The 14442-nt window shown below is 33.6% G+C and overlaps 1 long non-coding RNA gene across 2 annotated transcripts; it reads left to right on the top strand.

Moving 5' to 3' along the window:
• The first annotated feature begins 661 nt into the window (after positions 1-661).
• LOC135134989 (uncharacterized) lies at positions 662-2615 on the top strand. 2 transcript variants are annotated; one of them, XR_010281419.1, is made up of 5 exons: positions 662-1276; positions 1452-1690; positions 1789-2096; positions 2158-2328; positions 2376-2615. It is a non-coding gene; the product is annotated as an uncharacterized LOC135134989 (long non-coding RNA). The 2 variants fall into 2 exon arrangements; XR_010281418.1 differs by having other exon boundaries at positions 662-1690.
• Positions 2616-14442: the final 11827 nt, after the last annotated feature.

Genomic DNA, 14442 nt, shown 5'->3' with positions numbered 1-14442 from the left:
GTTGTTTCTGGTTAGCAAATTAAGGTGAAGTATTTCATTTTTATTCATTATTCACCTAAAACTTACAAATTAAAATTTTATGTTTAGATGTGATAAGCAACAGAGCCATGGTAGACAGAAAAAAATAGATTCATACATATATGCTTAATAGGTCTAAATTTTAAAATTTTATTAGTGCGAAAAATCATGTTTGGAATCGTTAAAAAGAGTCTGTATTCCGACAACTTCAGGAAAATAGATAAGCCCTTTTTGATTTAATCAATAAAATAAAACGCTTTAATCATTAATTTTTTTGAGATATCCTGTATAAACAATTCTAAAAAATATGGGTGCACTGATAAAACACAAGTGTAGATACACAACATTTTCCACATTTTAGATAGGATTTATCTAGCAAAATTTTGAGTTAACTTCAACATGTTTTGGAGAGGATAAACAAATAAATTTGGATTAACGATTCAGCATGTTTACGATAACCTTAATGCAATTTTTACCAAAATTATAGCTGTCTAGCAAATTCATCTAGCAAAATTTTTAGATGTCCTCACAAATACTGGATTAGCGTGTTCTGCACGATAGTCCTAAAATAATCTGTAATTTCACAATAGTCAATGTAGTAGTTATACAAATTATTATGTGTTCAATCAAATCGCCTATACGCGATCTAAATAATGTGACTCGATCTTGAAATGTGTGGCAATTAGTAACTTTTATGAAATAGAAATATATCTGTGTCCTTGTTATGCTCCGTCTTTTCGACAGCAGGTATTTTTTGCTTCCAGTATGGCGATCCTGTTACTGTCATTTGGCCGTCAATTGCCTTGGTGGTAACACGTCTTCCACGACTGTTTGCTGGTTACCGGTGACACTTTCTCGTTGAATAGGGCTGGAGTTACTTTGTGACTGGAATAATGTTCTTTCCGGTCCGTTAACTCAATAATTCTAGTACAGTCTGTCGTAACCTCAAATCGTAAACACATCAAACTTTCGTTGACAGATAGCGAAAATTACTAGCCTCGCGCTATCTTTGTTTAACACATAGGTTAGGTTCCTCTCTGTCGAATTCCGACCACAGGCAGTTTGCCGTACTTTCTAAAAGTAATAGTAGATCTAGTGACTTTAGATCTAAATGATCTGATACGACACCTGGTGTCAAAAATGTGCACTACTCAGGAGCATAGTGAAAGATGTAAATACTGTTGGTTGTACAGTGAAATTTCGTTGTTTTATGTTAAACCATGGCCGACTAGTATAAACATTATGGCCTGTCCAAGAGGTACGATACGTGTTGCCATCTATTAATAATTACACTTAATAATTTAGCAAAATTTTAATTTGACTTGACATTATGGGACTTCAAAACATGTAATGGTGGTTTGTTTGGATATGAATGCCTTTGTGCCTTTCAAAAGGTGTTAATAATTCTTTTGTCGATTTTGAATTATTAATAGATGGCAGCACGTATGGTACCTTTGGCATTCCTTTGGACAGGCCATAATCTTTATACTGGTCGGCCATGGTTAAACCAACAAAATTAAATAAGTTGGTCCCAGTATTCCTGAAAAAATGACTGTTAACAATACAAATTGTTGTGTTTTTCGCTGCCATAGCAAAAACAATAGAAACAGTGGGCTCTCTTTTCATAAATTCCCCATAAAAAACAAGTCATTTGTTTAAATGTTATGAACAGGTAAGTATTCATATCAACAGTAAATTTAGTTTAATCAGTATTTAACTAAATTGTTTTTGATTATCAATATAATATGTATATATATATTATATTTTTAGGTTAGGAATCAGGGAAAAGAATGGACAGATATAAGACTAGGATGGTAAAGCTAAATATGGGAAAACCAGCAACAAAGCACATGAAAGTGTGTTCACTACATTGTAATCAGGATGATTTCATATTGAGGATTTAATTTGAGGACCCAGGTGGGTTAGTTAGCTTCGTGCTTGCCCACTACACCTTGGGTCGTGGGTTCGATTCCCGCCTTGCCTTTTGGGTGTTGTGTATGTCATGTTTCCTGTAATTGGGCCTCCAGCTTGTTAGAGACATCATAGGATAAAATAAATAAAAATAAAAATATTACCTGGTAAGTACAGATTTGGGTAAATGTTGTTAATGTATAATAGACAATAAATGAAATATTGTAGATGTAAGTATCATTACTAAAGAATTACTACCTAGAAGGCCCAAAAATCGAGACTTTAAAGCAGTCAGAAGTACAACAATGAAAAAATCTGAAGGTTACATAATTTCAAGTACAGATAGTACTGATGTAAATTGCTTCGACAGCAGTCAGTTACATCAAAAAACTGTTTCAAGTATGTATACATTTGATGATATTTAAAAAATACAGATTATTTTCTAGCATTAGAAATGGAAACCGTGCAGGCTTTGTTACATTTACAAAATTCACAAAAAAAGGATAAAAATATTCAAGTGACAAGTGGAGATTTAGTGGCACCTTTTATAAGTACACTTAAATCTGATAATGATTTAAATACAATGGCTGGAATACCATCCTTTCTGTTATTTAATGCTATTGTTGCAAATTGTGAGATGTTTGGAAAATTCTGTAATAAACATAAATTAAACTTGAAAGAACGTGTTCTGTTAACTTTTATGAAACTGAAAAATACATTTTCTTATGCTGTTTTAGCAGTTTTGTTTAAAACGGTGACAGCAATAACCTGTAATATTCATGCTTTATTATTTTATTATTATGCATTATTCCACTCATACATAGTATGAAATGAACACTTAATTTAAAAAACAATAATCGCTATAATTAATAAAGTTTTCACAGAAGTTTTAACACCACATGATTTAGCATGTGTTCACTTAAAAAGTTAAACAAAGGGTTAATAAAATGAGAACTACAAAAAAAACTGCCACTAACAACGAAACAGGCTGTAAACTGAACAAATCCACTACAAAAACGCTCGATTTATTAACACAACACACTTTTTTCACACGATGGACACTTAAGACTTGCCATAAAGGATACGTCAAATATGCCTTAGAGCGGCCATGTTGCAGTTAACAGTGGCGCCCCCAACGGTCATTTAGTTCGCGTATGGCGACGGAAATGGAGATCTACTTTTCCATGCTTTGGGAGCTATCAAACATCGAACAAACATGAAATTAGCAATGTATAGTCCATTATAAATTACAATACTTTCCTAGCTTACACTATTGAAAGCACTTGAAAGTTACTAGATTTCCACGGCTTAAAAGGTCGTGAACGCATATTTTGACCTGGGTGGTATCTCACAGTTTATGAAAAAACTAACTTCATGTATGTTCTGTGGCAATTTTCCTTCCTAAATTAATTAATAAAACATAATGTGAGAATAATTTGACAAATTAGTTTTACAAGCCATTTTAACGGTAATTAAGATTAAATATCACAGTATTATATAAATGAATATTTTATTAAAATTAGAGAGCAATTTTCACTTTCATTAACAGCCTTTCTACATACATAATTAATTACAAAGACATTAAATAAAATTCAAAATTGAAATCAGTCTTACTTACTGATAAAAATTAAATTACTCAAAGGTAGAAATACTGCCAACGCTTTTTTTGTAGTTATACATATTTCTGATATTTCTTATTACGAGAAATGCTTACATTCCATGTTTGTAAGTACCTACTTTTAGGTTAGTTAACAAACATATTGATATAAAAAAGAATTTATTAATTTATTTGTATTTAAGCTTATTTCAGATTATCACAAAATTAAAAAAATTTATATTGATTAGTAGCGTATCATAGATCACACTGGCTTTAAAAACAATTTTTTGAACAATTTCATTAAAGAAATATTTACCATTCTAACAATGAAAAAACTTTCAAGCGTGAATTTGTCGTACACACAGGGTGTTCTAAAAGTTGCGCAACGATGCTATGATATATTCATGAAGCAGAGGAAAAATAATTAAAAAATTTCTATTGTTGAAATGTAGAAAGTACACCCTTTCAAGGTTTAATTTTTCTTTTTGAAATTTCACCTTATTTTAATTCACTATTTTCTATTGAGTAAAATCTATCGGACTTTTATTTATTCAAAATAATTTTGAAGGTATCTTGTCTTTATCAATCGTATGCCTAATTTTATAATATAACAAGAAACTTAAATCTTGTTTAGGACAATTTAACAATAGTGGGTAATTTTTGACGTTTTTGATCTATCTAAATCGATATTTATTTTTTTTAAGTGACCATCAAATTGACGTAAGGAATTTTCTAAATGTTTTTTCTCAAACTTAGACTTGTAAACTTAATACTGCACCATTGAGGTGGTGCGCCATTTTTGAACAGGGTCGGTACATACATAGTTTCCACGCAAGTGTTTGCCACTCTGACTATGACTATAATAAAATAATACCTGCTGAAATAATAAAATTGTTAAACACCTATTGCTGATTAACTTTCGTGGATTGTCTTGCTTTTGCTTGTTAAATTGTGTTACGAAAATGAGGAAAAAGTTTTTTTTTTAATTTGTACTTTGTAACACAGCAAATTTAAATTTAAATAGAACTAAAACTTGTTTCTACAATTGTATACAGTTACAATTATACATAAGTAGTGTTATTAATTACTACGACTTTTCCCATATATGTAATACGGACTATTCTATTCAAAAAACTGGATACTTAAGTAACAAATTACAGTGAAATTACATTAGTGTCCAGTTTTTTTTATGAAATAGTAGCTAATGCTTTTATAGGAAAAAAAGATACCTTTTACCAGTTGCTTTGTAAACGTGACTTTCAGTGCAAATTGCTATACGAAATTTTCTGAAAAATTACTGCAATGAATATTACATAATATATAACATAGACATATATTATAACTTCCAATAGTCGGAAGAGTTATCAACAATCTTATAATTAGATTCTCTGCAAAATCAGCATTGTATTAAATACACTGTAAACAGCACAATTTAAAATTTCCAATTTTTATTTAACGTTGTAATTAATTTCTTCCCACATTTAAAGTCAACATTAAATATTTTGACACCAATCTGCGATAAAATTTTGTTACATATAAATAAAATCCTGTAACATTCACACGATAAAATTATATGTAAATTAACATGTAGTGTACAGACTGCATTAATTATTTATCAATGAAACGTGACAGGATTCAAGTGTACTTGTTAGGTCATAAATGGGTGACCTGACGGAAATTGTGACGATTCGGTTCGTAGTACCAAATGTTAGGTCATAAGTGGGTGACCTAACGGAAGGTTTTTGTATTTGCTCGAAGGACCAGCGGTCACAAATGGGTGACCACAAATGTTGGTCACAATGGATGACCAAAATGATGAAGTGGTCACAATGGATGACCAAAATGATGTTGTGGTCACAATGGATGACCAAAATGATGTTGTTGAAACTATAAATATAGTTTCAATGAGAGACGACCTTTTCACTTGACGGTTTATTCGAATCTACTGCTATTTAAATGTACATATTTACAAGTGGTGGTGGTGGGTGAGAGGGTGGAGTCTGCTGCACCCCTTCTCCTTCGGTCTACCTGCCTGGACCGAACATCCCGGCCCGCATTGAACCGCAGGATCAATCGACCTAAATTAATTACTATATGAACATGTGAATATGTAATTAATTTCCTAACATAATAACATCGCTAATTATAATACATGTTAATCTTGAAATGATAATACGATATGAATTGATCAAGATAAAAAACAACCGTGAAAGTGTTTCTAATGTCTAAACGTTTGATCACTCGGACGGCAACAAGCACAATGTTCGTAACGCTCGCCTCACAATCGCATCTCCCGTTCGTACGGATACCACTCTGATGTGTCCGTCAGCCCCTGGGTGTAGCTCAACTATGCGGCCGCGCCTCCAGGTCAAGGGTGGAGTTGGCTCCTTGAGAACCACTAGCATCCCTGGTCTTGCTGCCGTTGTTCCCTGTAGCTGCCACTTGGTCCGCTGCTGCAAATGGTGTAAATAATCGCGGGACCACCGGTTCCAGAAATGTTGTCGAGTCTGTTCGGTGTGCTGCCACCGTGACAGGCGATTGACGCGTAGGTGTGTAACTTCTGGTTCAGGAATTGCAGTTAACGGTGCGCCAATTAAAAAGTGACCCGGGGTTAGCACCCCTTCGTCGTTAGGGTCTTCGCTAAGAGGACACAAAGGCCGCGAATTCAAGCAAGCCTCTATACCCGTCAACAAAGTATACATTTCCCCGTACGTCAACCTAGTCTCCCCTACTACGCGTTTCAAGTGGTACTTCACGGATTTTATCCCCGCTTCCCAAATACCGCCAAAATGCGGAGCCCTGGCCGGTATAAAATGCCAATTGATCTCCCTTTTACTAAGATGCTGTTCAATTAGTGCAAAATTAGTATGTTTAAAAATATCTTTCAGTTCATTCCTGGCTCCTACAGAATTAGTCGCATTATCCGAATAAATATTTTTAACAATACCTCGTCGAGCAATGAATCTCTTCAATGCACTCAAGAAAGTTGATGCCGTTAGATCGCCGACTAATTCCAGATGGATAGCCTTTGTTGACAAGCAGATAAAAAGTGCTACGAGTATATATGATTTAACTGTTCGCTTATTTCGTGTTTTACCATCTTTAATAAGCATAGGTCCTGCAAAATCGATTCCCGTGTTACCGAACGGTCGCTCTGGAACTACCCGAACTGATGGTAGTTCTCCCATTATCGGATTAAATTCCATAGGTTTTACCCGAGCGCAATTAAGACAGTTATGGATTACTTGTCTTACCTGGTTTCTACCTGCTAATGGCCAGAACCTAAGGCGTACCGATGAAAGGGTCGCTGCTGGACCAGCATGCAATTGAGTGACATGTATTTCCTTAATAATGAGATTTGTTATATGATGTTTATATACCATAGGATGTTTTTGATCGTACCTTAAGTTAGCATTACGTAAACGACCTCCTACGCGTATGATACCATTCGTATCAATAAAAGGATTGAGTCTCCTTAGTTTGCTGTTGTTGTTAACTGATTTATTAACGCTGAGGTTTTTAATTTCATCGGCAAATTCTACCCCTTGTAATAATTTTACAATTGCATTAGTGGATCGTGTGTATTCATCTTCCAATGGGTTTGCTACTAATTGCATATGATTAACTTCATTGTATTTGTGTAAAAATTGATGATAACTGGATTTTAAAGACGCATCTCGTTTAAATTTGTTTTCTACAGCCATAAATCGTTTTATGGCCCTGTCTTTGGATTTAGCCAAAATTGTGGGATTAGTCTTAAATGGCAAAGACACCGGAAACCGCCCAGCCGGGTCTCGTTTATGACTCTTTAGAAATTTTTCCTCGCATAGTATTTCCTCTGGAGTTCGACAAACTTTATCTGTAGTTGGCCATTGTTCGGTACCCCAACATGTCTCTACCTGCTTACTTAAACTAATTAGGGTTAAATTGCACACTGGTTTATTGATGTTTTTATGCTTATTTAAAATACTTCCGCCCAGAAGGTACCCAAATACAGATTTTTGCAGGTGTACCGAATTATTACTTATTTTAAGCTGATCTGTTCTAATGGATTTCCAGAACAGCTCAGCCCCCAATAAAATATCTATTGGACCGCTTTTGTGAAATTGGTCATCCGCAAGTTGGATTCCAGGTGGTAATTGTAAAGAGTTTTTGTCAATGGATATTGCCGGTAAATTTTGTGTTATATGATTTAAGACCAAACATTTTACGTTAAAATTGTAATTATTGTACCTTGATTTTACCTTGATTTGCACCAATTTTTGTGATTGTACACTCGTGCCATTGATTCCTATTATTTCACCATGGAGATGCTTGGGTGACAATCCTAATTTATTACATAATTGTTCCGTAATAAAGTTGGACTGCGACCCCATGTCTAATAGCGCCCTACATACGATCCACTCATTAAACTGATTTTGAATTAAAACCTGCATTGTAGTCAATAAAACCATTGAAGATTCATCGTTTTTTACGTGTGAGACAATGACAGATTGACTGGGTTCGGGATCGGTACTTTGAGTTTCCGTATGCAATAAAGAATTGTGTTTTTTATTACAATATTTGCAAGTCCTACCTCTGCATTTATCAGTTTGATGATTACGCTTAAAACAGTTTGTACATAATTTAAACCTTTTGACTTGATTCCAGCGATCTGTTATTGGTAATTTCAAAAACTCGAGACACTGATATAACGCATGTTCTTGTTTACATAAAAAACATTCAATTTGATGTCCTTCCTTAATGAAGGTAGCATTACACGTAACAGGTGCTTTATTAGAATGATTAGACGCTCTGAAATTATTCTTTAAATTTGAATGAACTGAGTGTTTTGCATGAGACTGAGATTCTCCAGCAATTAACGATTCTAATAATGTGGTTTTCTTTGTCAAAAATGTAATTAATTCGTCTAATGTTGGAACATTGGTATCCAATGTACACTCCCAATCCCTCTTTGTAACAAAATCAAATTTCAATGTGATAAGTGGTACAATTAGCGCGTCCCATTGTTGAACTTGTATACCTACATTTTTTAATTCCGCAATATTTGTCAATATGTCGTCCAATAATTTACGCATGGCCACGGCTGAATTTTTGACTAAATTTGGGGAATTAATGATTGCCAAAACATGCTCTTGGACAATCAAACGCTTATTGTTGAACCTTTTTTCTAACAGGTCCCATGCTGATTTGTAATTTGCCTCTGATACTTTTATGGCCTCGATTGTTTTATGTGCGTCACCCTTGAGGCACGATTTCAAATAATGCAGCTTTTCAACATCACTATATAATCTACTGTCATGGATTAATGACTTGAAAATATCTGAAAATGCTGTCCACTCTAAATATGATCCCGAAAATATGGGTAATTCTAATGACGGCAGTCTAACTGGATTTAAACGCGCCTGATTATTGTCGTTATTAGTATTAGACGTTGAAGGAATAGGTTCTGTAACACGCGACTCGATTAACTTTAGGATCCTTGCTTCTAAATCATAATACCGATTTTCGAATTCATCGCGCTCGCATGTTTGTTCCTCGGTATCGCACTTTAATAATTCGATATCCCGCTGTATGGCATCAAATTCCTTGAATGCATTTTGGAGATTCGGTAGCCTAGTTTTTAATTGATAGATATCATCGCCTGCCCTAAATTTATCCACGAATGTTTTAATTCGAGTAACCGAACCCTTGATTATTCCCCGTTTAGTTACTAATGTTTTTAACGCGTCGTTTGTTTCGTTAGTCATGTTTTTTTTTTTTATTGCGTATGAGGAAATGCAGTACAAAGTAGATAGATATAGATTCCTACCTTTACGTCCTTGTACCCTCGCTTGTGTGTGTCCTGGATCTCGTTGTCCGCGGAATACAGCTCAGACCACACTTGTCTGACTTGATGCTGAGCCACTTTACTTCGACACTTCGATTACGTAACACTGGATGACGATCCGGCTCGAAGGACCAAATGTTAGGTCATAAATGGGTGACCTGACGGAAATTGTGACGACTCGGTTCGTAGTACCAATGTTAGGTCATAAGTGGGTGACCTAACGGAAGGTTTTTGTATTTGCTCGAAGGACCAGCGGTCACAAATGGGTGACCACAAATGTTGGTCACAATGGATGACCAAAATGATGAAGTGGTCACAATGGATGACCAAAATGATGTTGTGGTCACAATGGATGACCAAAATGATGTTGTTGAAACTATAAATATAGTTTCAATGAGACACGACCTTTTCACTTGACGGTTTATTCGAATCTACTGCTATTTAAATGTACATATTTACAAGTGGTGGTGGTGGGTGAGAGGGTGGAGTCTGCTGCACCCCTTCTCCTTCGGTCTACCTGCCTGGACCGAACAGTACTGTATTGTAGTAAATACTAAAAGTAACGAAAATCGTGGGTCAGCTGTAAAGAAGCGTTAATACTATTAAGCTGAAAGAAAAAGAATTAAAAAATGCATCTTATTTGAATCTCTAGCGAAATTACGCCGCTAATATAATACTATTTACTTTTATGCCAACTAGTAGTAAAATAGTTGTGAATATAAACTATTATTACTCACCCCAATGATTCAACGATATTTAAATTAAGTGACCAATTTAAATTTATAATGAAATCAACCAAAAGAATTATCGTTAAACGTTTTGCGATATTTATTAATGTATATAATTACTCGTCGCGTCGGCTATACACAGAAAATAATATTTATTGTGTTTTATATACAAAAATCTAAAATAGCGTTAGTGAACTATGTACATATTACGTTTCTATTACTTCGTGAGCGGTAGCAACGGAAACCATTGTAATAGAGTTATTTTGGCGAATGTCTAATTTCGTGTTGTTTCCGTTTTCGTTAGTCTAACGCCTGTCGTCTATTGATTTATTACTCCCTGGTTCTCCATTACTTGTTGTTTAACAATCCACCTTTTTTTTTTACTTTACGTATAGAAGTTGTTCCACCAAACATCAATTTTACAATACATATAATGTGCTATCAAAGTAACTCTAAGAAAACAAAAAATTAACAATAAACAATTTATTTATTCATACCCTCCAGAAAGTTTTGATCGCGTCGTCTTAAAAAGTTAAATAAATCACTACAGTTAACTCAAAACATTGATAAATTAAGCGATATATTTTAATACGTTATTTACACAGAACTTCCCTTCCGCTTGAATTACATTCAAACAAAAACCGCTTCTTGGAAAAATAAAAAAAATAATTTAAAAATAAGGTAAATATAGGTGTGGACTTATTATGCTATGCAGTGGCGCAACACCGACAATGTTAAATATATTAAAAGCAGATAGCCAACAATGAAAAATATTATCAGTACATGCTTAACTTCGACACCGAAAGAATACGACGATGAAGTACGCACCAAGCTATCTTATTTGAATTACGTAGTTTGTCTTCTCAAACCAGAGGAGGCGACTAAGCTACAATGGAGCCAAATGTTCTAAATTTTTATTTTATTATTAATTATTGTTAAATATAGGCAAGCCCAATATTACTGTTTTCTCAAATTTTGCCGAAACAGTACTGAATCGTTCTTGATTTGATCAATAAAAAAATTGTGACCCATGAGTCAATGAGCAGGGATATTCGTGATGCGAATTCAAAGTTTTTACGGCATAACCACCAAGTTATTATTAGAAAGAAAATATTAAAAATTACTGCGAGTTTTTTTACTCTTGAGTTATTTTATTAAATTAACAAAGTTTATAAATACCTTAAAAGGTTCTTCATTGTGAATCCACTACTCAATGGTAAGAGTACTTTACATTAGGTTGAAAGTAGACATTTCACCACAGTGTACCTAAAGTATTTTATTTAGCCTTTCAGATAGTCTTATTAATATAAATTTCGGAAGCTTACAGATGTGATAAAGTACTAGACCTACAGTCTACAGTACATCGAAGATTATAGTTTCTTAATTTACACCAAGATTCCTATAATTAGTAACACATGTAAAAACATTATTTATAGATTATTGTAATACGAAGAAAATTTGGAAGCTTGGAAAAGGAAATGACATTGTATTTCAGCCTTCCCAGTTGGAAAGACTATAACACTTTTAAAGAGGCATGAAGTGGTGGAAATCAATATACATGGAGAGCTGTCTGAAGAACAAAACCGATATTAGTGAAATTACCACCAAGAACGTCCATGAATCCGAAAGCACCAGCACTGGAATATCGCAAAAAAGTACAGATAAAAATCACACTAAAATTAAGCAAATGAATTCTGAATAAAATTTAGGAGCTGATAGAAGTAACTTTCTTTTCCGGAAATCGTCATAGAAACAACATTTCCCTGCGTATCAACGCACAGGAAAATTGAATTTTCCTGACTAGTACTATAAAGACTTTACAAGACGAAAAATAAAAAAGATATTTTAAAAAAGAGCAATTTATTCAAAAGTATTAATTAGAAATATTAATATGAATTATGGAACTTGTTATGCTTGAAATATTCAAATATTCAGTAAAAGTCCCAGTCGAAATTTTAACATAGACTACATGCTGAAAAGACTTGAGGGTTTCTGCAAAGTTACGTTTTCCGCAAAATACGCAAGAGATAGTTCTTCGGTAAGTGAAGTGACTTTTTTTTGTCGATGCCAATCTTCGAAAATATGGAATACCCTTTTATACCGGTTTTTTGATTTACACGTTCGTTAGTAGCAGCAGCCGCAGCTCCACTCACATCACATCAAATGGGATGCCCTCTCAATGATTTTCGTCTTCTTTTATCATTATTTCATGAATTAACACTGTTTTCACAACACACGCACAAATTTGATGACGTTTTTTCGATCTTGTTTACTTTGTAACTATAGTCGTCAACAAAATTGACAAACTTGATTTTTTGGTTGAATTTGTAAAACATTTTTAGAAAATTTGTAAATTTCGTCTTTTTTTAACGATTTCCGGAAAAATTTAATACAAAACACGTCAGTTAAATATTCGGCACAAAGTGACTCGTATTTCAATTTAGCTCCTCTTCAGTAATCTGAGATTTTCCTGACTGATGTAAATAAAACAAGTTAGGCAGCTGCAGCTTTAATTTTACTTAAAGCTAATACCTAGGATAGAATAAGTTTATTGCACAAGTACAAAAATGTATACAAATTTAGGAAGCAGTTTATCACTTGAAGTTTGAAGTCCACGAACATTAACACTGATTTCAGGACCACTGTATCATATGTGATTATTTTTTTATTGTAGAGCTGCATGCATTTTTGAGTATTCTTACAAATTACTATTAACTGTTTATTATTATTTTATTTTTATGGTGCGAAATAAGAAAAAGATGTCTGAAATGCTGCAGTTCGACGAGCAGATTTTCTGCGACATAACTTTCTAAGATCTTTTTAATGAAAATTACGTAATGTACGAGATGTTGTTCATTCCGTTTAAGATCTTTTAAAAATCTTATATAAGGTGAAATCTGATAAAATCGCGTTACGTTAATAATAATAATTAACAAATCTCATACCACTATTTTATCTAATTTTGTAGTTGTGATAATAATTATATTATTAGATTTACGTCTACTTTGATACGTAAGACATACAATTTTGATAACTGATTTGTTTACTTCTGTCTAAGTTTTCTGCTTTTCGTATACAGTAAATATTTATGTTCAATGGATGATACCATAGAAGAGACACTTATCCCTTGTCAACAACGTCAAATAAATGTTAATATATACATATGACATTTAGAAAAAAATCATTTAACGGAAATTTAATAAAAACGGAACGTCATTTGTATCAAAATTTTCAGGAGATCCTTATACTTAATATAAGCTACACCCAGAGACGCGGACTTTGGAGGGATCCGAACTGTGCCGTGGAGTTTCAGAGGGGTTGATGGAGGTAAAAAAAATACGTGTCTTTGAGGACGGGGTTAAAGGCTACGCCACTACTAAAATATTGATGTTGTCGGTGAAAAATTTTTATATGAATCTAGAGCGATACAGATAGCTAATATAAGGATATTTGACACCCACCGCTATTCAATGCCGACTGGGTATTTGAGATACTAAATTATTAAGCAAACAAAATATATTCATATTAAGACAATAAATGGTTGAGAAAAAAATAAAGTTTCTGCGACAATTGATTGTTTCCATCAATCCATCTAATTACAAAGAAAAAAAAATTACTAGACAATAAAGGAAATGGTATTTAATATATACAAAAAAGGTTACACTGAAAATTTATTATCCTTTCATAGATTTAACCCCTCCAAAAAATCTTTAAATGTAGAAAAAGACCGTTTTACGTGGCAGCTCATTACCAGAGCATAATTAAAATATGACTAGAAGGTATACTGCACATATTAAGGTGGCTCCCCAAGTGTCTTGTTTTGTTTCACTGCCGTTAGATGTTTCTGACCGCTTCCTCCAAAGAGAAAGAAAATATTGATCACAGAGATATGGTAGAAATATTTTCATATCAAATATATTTCATACTTCATTTCGTTCTCATCGTCCTTAGTCATTCATAGATATACTGATCAGTTGATCACATTGTAGTAAGACCATGCGACCATGAAGAGTAAGAATTATGCAATACAATACAACGCAAGTCTAGGCCCGGTGCCGTCTTATTTTTCGAGCATTGTGTGATGTGATGTCAGTCAAATTAAACTGTTTAAAAAATACTACACTCCGAATCTAAAAATTAATATTTGACATTTGTTTGTTTTCGGCTACGACATTCAACTTTTTTTAAATGAATTTCCATTACTGTGCTTTAGTTTGTTGAATATATGCCAGTTCTTATACTCCTAATGCATTGTATCACTCAATAAATAATTTCACCTGTTCTTATGTAAGGACACCTACAAGTTTGTAATATGATCTTCTACAATGTTCAAGAAGTGTCTAATAAGCTGTAATTTT

Source organism: Zophobas morio, unplaced genomic scaffold (genome assembly GCF_036711695.1).
Source record: "Zophobas morio isolate AGI-343-1 ecotype UQ-CSIRO unplaced genomic scaffold, CSIRO_AGI_Zmor_V1 ptg000024l, whole genome shotgun sequence".
Classification (NCBI taxonomy): domain Eukaryota; kingdom Metazoa; phylum Arthropoda; class Insecta; order Coleoptera; family Tenebrionidae; genus Zophobas; species Zophobas morio.
The sequence above is the reverse complement of the archived record's forward strand: the minus strand, read 5'-3'. Positions and strand labels throughout refer to the sequence as shown.